Below are 5,908 nucleotides of genomic sequence, written 5' to 3'. Positions count from 1 at the left end.
AAAAAAAAAAAAAAAAAGCAAATAATGGCTTTTCTCAAACATGAATTTCATCTCACAGGTTTCTAACTAAACTATGAATGGATTACTATATTCTCATTGATTATTTACAAACATATTTCTAGTTTTGTATATTAACTTTCTATGTGAAGACACGGTGAATATAGAATTTGTATGTGTATTTAGAAATAAGAAAGGACTCCTTGACAGACAGGAATTCTTTCTTTATGGTAAGTCTGAGAGAATTCTTTGTTACTACAAGGTGTTGCAAACCAGAGGATGCAGCAAGACTCATAACACTCAGTGGTAAACAAAATAATCTCAACTCTGTTATATACACACGTGAATGTAGATATGCATGGACTTGCAAATATGTGCACATGCATACATTTGCACGTTTATATTTATTTACAGGACACAATACATGTCTAAGTGTTACTAATAGTTTCATATGTTGAGGATACGTTTCAGATATTTCTCAACATATAAAGCTATTAGTAGCACTTAAGACATATGTCCTGTAAATAAATAAATATTTATCTCTCACCCGATAGAAAATTCAACAAAAAAAGTATTCCATCATGGAACAGTGCATTATATATAGATATATATATATATATGTATATGCAGATAAGTTTGTGTGTGTACATGTGTTGTCCTAAAGCTGTTTTCTCAGCTCATCAATGCATTCCCTACACTTTCCTGTTTGTTTGGGTCCCCATGGTGTGGATTAGATGAAACTTGTTAAAGCAGGGTTTTTCATGTCTGAATGCCCCTTTCCTGTCATCATCCTCAGATTGAAAATGAAGATAACATTAAATGATGACACATATTCACACCCACCCACATATATGTATGCCTGTGTGTGTGTGTGTCACATACAGGTTTGGGGGAAAAAACCTGAGAAAGCAGAATTTGAAATGAGAAGAAAAAAATCAGAAAACTGAACTCTTGAAGGAACAAAACTCAGAATGATGACTACCAAGCCATTGGACAATAAAAAGAAATCTGAAATATTGGGGCAGGGAGAGAACAGTTTCACATTTATTTCCAGCTTTAAAAGGGAATTCATTTGAGATTTTTGTGTTGATTTTTTTTTTTTATTAGGCTGCGTCAGAATAGCAAAGACAAGTTTGAATATTTAATAATGAGAGAATTGAGAACGAGAAATGGGTTAACAATGGAAAGGGCATCCAAATGAAAAACAATAAAATGTCTAGCCATGCTGATGTGGAAAAATAAATGTATAATCAGGAAACAAAATTCTGCATTAAAAGTAAAATTCCCAAGTTCAAATTTCATCACAATATATTAGAAAAGAAATTTAAGAAAATGGAAGATAGTGCAAGTAAAACTAAAGGAAAATATTTAGGTTTCCATTTCATTAAAAAGCTATAATGTGTAGCAACATAAATCATTTATGTATCTTGTTTGAGAGGTAAAAATAGTTGCAGTTGACTTTAAAACTAGAAAAGAAGACAGCAGACTAAATGCCCAGAAAGCACAGTTTAGTGTCTCTCTCTTCAACCTGATCTCAATAACATCTCCCTTGCCACACCCAGACCAACAGTAAACAACTATTTTATATATTTTTAACATCCATTCAGTTTTACTTAAACTAAAATGAAGACATATTTCTCCTGGAATGATAAAATGTCATCATCAGCTAAAAATGCTACAAATATCATTTGATAATGCAACAAAAATGAAACATGGAAACAATATATTTTTTTTTGTAAGACTGTAAATAAATATTTTGATTTGTGTGTGCTTATATCGATTTCAAACATGCTCTAGCAGAATTCAAACCATCTAAAGGACAATATTGACAAAATAATATTGTTATAAATAAAAGATGTATTAAGAAAAACAATTAAAAAAACACATTTAAAATTTAAAAAAAAAAGAACATTACAAAATCAACAAAAACTATTTTTACAGATTTTTTCTTTTTTTTTTACCTACCACATTTCATGGTTCCACTAATTTCTAATATATTGATGGCATTGGTCAGTATTTTAGTATTAATGATATTGGTAGGTAACTAAATTATAGAGACTAGAAACAGTATTTCAATAATAATCATACAGAGCGAAAGACCGCTCCATCACCCCTTGGCTGGGACTTAATTATAGAGGAGCAAATTAGAGCAACATGAAATTAAGTGCCTTGGTTCTGAGATCAAACCTACCACCTCACAATGATGAGACAAACATCCTAACCACTAAACCATGTGCCATCCATAGATACACTACATTAAATATGTTGTATTAAATGCACACAACATGGCAGGTGGCATATCATTTATGCTCTCTCACGCCCTCACCCAAATTCTATTATGTTAAATATATTGTTATATACAAGCATAGACAAATATTAACTTCCTTAAACTAGGATACACATCGCATTTCAGCCAAAAATTAACATTACCCAACACCCACCAAAACAAATAATGTTTTTCCTGCCATAAAAACTAATTTCTATAATATTACATAACATCTAGCGTTACAAAATAGTAGCAGAGGAGATAGGTCAGTGTCACAAATAGGCATTCTTCTTTTAGATAATTCTGGTTTTCAGTATTTCACCAAGGGAGATAACTGCTGTGAGAGTTACGTCCCTTGGAATATATTATTTTTGTGTATATACACCTATATATACAGGTAGACGTAGGTATGCTCATACCTGTACGTATATATGCATATACTCATTTATTATTTGTTTTATATATTAATTAATATAGACAGCAGTTTGGCAATGTGTTATCAAAAGGGAAGACAATAACTGTCACTAAATATGACAAGGGTGTTAGAATACATACACGTGTGTTATGAATATGTACATTTGCTATTTAAAACCAAGATGAGTAAAGCTTAATAAATATCCCCAACTGTGTGCACCGAAGCTGTTCCTCCTTGCTTTATAAAAAGGTAAGATTGTGAGGTGAAGCAATTGTAACGCTGAGGGTTTTGGTTTAACAGAGAAGACAGAATAAAAGACTGCTGAAGAAGGCTTAGTGCTTTATGTCACTAATTGGCAGAAACAGAACAGGTTGAGAAGGGGTTTAGATTTCAAGTAGATGACAGATTTGAGAAATTGAACAAATGAAGGTTAATATCATTTGTAAGAGAGAGAGAGAGAGAGAATAAAAACATTGATATACACACAAAGAAGCGCTAGGGTAACACAATGGCCATTTTGTGGGAACTGAATGAGTGTAAAGAGGACTTTAAGAATTTCCCAGTTAAGTTCTGGACAAAGTAGACACAAGGAAAGATTGTGGGTGGTCTATAAAGAAATGACATTGTTTTAACTGATGTTCACAAAACTGAGAAATTATTGATGCATCATAAAAAGGAGAGCAAATCTCTGATGGATCTAACTCTACAGAAACTATACTTGCTTGTGGCCAAGAAAGGTTGTCCTTGTAAAGAGGAGAGACACATTGTATTGTCTCTCTAGATTGACTCAGAGAGGGACTGGATAGCGATGGGAACTAGCTTTAAAACATACTTTTAGAAGGTAATGGAAGGTAGAGCAGTGGAGATCAATTTACAGCATTGAAAGACTAACACAGCAGAATATATTTTCTATAGCAATAACAAATCAATTTCTAATTGTAGAGAGACTTGTCTGTTGACAGCAATATAATTTTCAATATTTGATAAGTAATAAGATCATAATTATGACATTTTCTGAATAGAAGCTTCCTCAACTGACATTGGGATGGATGAAACCAATACAAACACTCGCATACATAAGTTTCTTCTATTGAGAATATCCAGAAAAGGTAGGAAGATTGATTGAATCAACTCTAAAATATAATGGGAAGTACTAAGAAACAAGTGATACCCCAACACTGCAAGAGAAACTAATATATTTCACCGAAAGCTATTATTTCTGTCACTAATAGCAATACTAAATTCAAAAGAGCTTTCCTCAACTTGAGAATTCCATGTCAAGAGCGACAAGGACACCACAAGCAACCAAGGCCAGAAACCCTACACTGTGAGCAGAGAGGATGGTCTAATATAAAGTTATTTTTGTATCTGGTCTTAATGTGATAAGGGAACAGTTTAAAAGCAATGAACCTGCAACTCACTCCTTCAACTATTTAAGCCATTCATCTTTTTTTACCCCACTATCAACTTAGTAATACTTCACATAATAGATTATGCTATAAACAGCAGGTGTCACTTAAGAGAAAAACTGAAAGTCATTCATAAATATTTGTGAAATAAATGCAGAGCATTTGGCTGAGAGATGATGACAAAACTGGTTGATTGAACACGGGGTCAAAGTTGGAATCTTACACTGACAAGGTATTTCAATTGTGCTTGCTGCAGTAAGCCAAATTAACTAGAAAAACCAGTGAATACGGGTTGTGGCAGAAAATAGTTGGACAAAAATGCTTAGCACCATTTCATCCAGCTTTACTTCATGAGTTCAAAAGTCTGTCACGGTCAACTTTGTCTTTCAGGGTCAATGAAATAAGTACAGGTTGTGCACTGGAGTGGATGTAATCAACTAGCCCCCCCCCCCCTTCCCTAAAACATGTCACACCTTTTGTACCTGGAGTAGAAAGAATTATTATGATTATTGAGCAGCTCCAGATGGACCTCATAAGAAAGAAGTGGTTCATCAATGTCATCTAAGCCCAATATTTTAGAAATCAATATGGCAACTAGAGTTCAGTGCGGAGTAACTAGATGCAAGTACATTGTTTTTCTTAAATTTCTAATAAACATCAAATTTAGCACTACACACACCATTTAACATCCACTTTTCTATATATGCATGCTAACACACACACATGAAACACTAGTAAGGTGGTTGTCATTTTCCTCACTAAACCAAGTAAAAATGTCAGCAGAATCCAGAAACTCAATAATTGTCAGTATGTAATTAATTACCAGTTAATATTCTGCTAAGACACTCATTACAAGTTAAAAGGGCCAAAAGATGCCAACATATAACAATTGTTATCAAACAATTACTGACAAAGTCAAGAGGTTTACAAACATTTATTATTTTACAAGTGACACAATGTTGTCCCACCCAGAATGTACACTCCTCCACCCCATCACCTCACTCTAATCAGATCAAAGTTTCAAGTTGGGTGGGATGACATTACCAGAGCTGAAAGATTATTCGTAGACCTGCTAACATTGTGTGGAATTGAGTAATAACAATGGTTATCTTTTGGTATGTCTAAGCTGTCAACTGAGCTGTAATGAATATCTTAGGAGCATATTTGTCATTAAAAGAGGGGAAAAAATAAACAAGACTTCCTTTGTTATATCCTGCATTGTGTGGGGTAAAACATGTGACCTACCTGTTAATTCAGAACAGAAACATCTACAATAATAACCAAGTGAAACTGTACGATTTCATCAAAAGGGGAAAATATTACACACATCTTTTATCTTTTCCTTGTTTCAGTCATTGAACTGCAGCCATGCTGGGGAACCACCTTGAAGAAGTTTTAGTTGAATGAATCAACCACAGGACTTCTTTTTTTTTTTCTTTTTTAAAGCCTGGTACTTATTCTATCAGTCCCTTTTTGCCAAACTGCTAAGTTGCAGGGATATAAACCCACCAACACTGGTTGTCAGGGCCAGGGGAGCAAACACAGACACAAAGATACATGTAGATGTGTGTGTGGCTACGATATTTGGCTTACAATCAACTCCCAGTGGTGTGTTGTGTCCTTAAGCAAGACACTTTATTTCATGTTGCTCCAGTCCACTCAGCTGGCAAAAGTGGGTTGTACCTGTCTTTTAGAGGAGCAGCCTTGTTACATTTTCCCAATTCAACAATTACTAAATATGCTCACCAAATGAGCCATTACCAAAACACACACACACACACACACACACACACTTGTGACCATGAGGATGTAGATATACAT

At 34.1% G+C, this 5,908-nt stretch overlaps 1 protein-coding gene across 9 annotated transcripts in view; it reads right to left on the bottom strand.

Moving 5' to 3' along the window:
* LOC106884484 (activated Cdc42 kinase-like) overlaps window positions 1-5,908 on the bottom strand; it is a 244,007-nt gene that overhangs the window by 2,158 nt on the left and 235,941 nt on the right. The window lies entirely within an intron of this gene.

This window comes from Octopus bimaculoides, chromosome 12 (genome assembly GCF_001194135.2).
Source record: "Octopus bimaculoides isolate UCB-OBI-ISO-001 chromosome 12, ASM119413v2, whole genome shotgun sequence".
Taxonomy (NCBI): Eukaryota; Metazoa; Mollusca; class Cephalopoda; order Octopoda; family Octopodidae; genus Octopus; species Octopus bimaculoides.
This window is presented reverse-complemented; position numbering and strand designations above follow the sequence as displayed.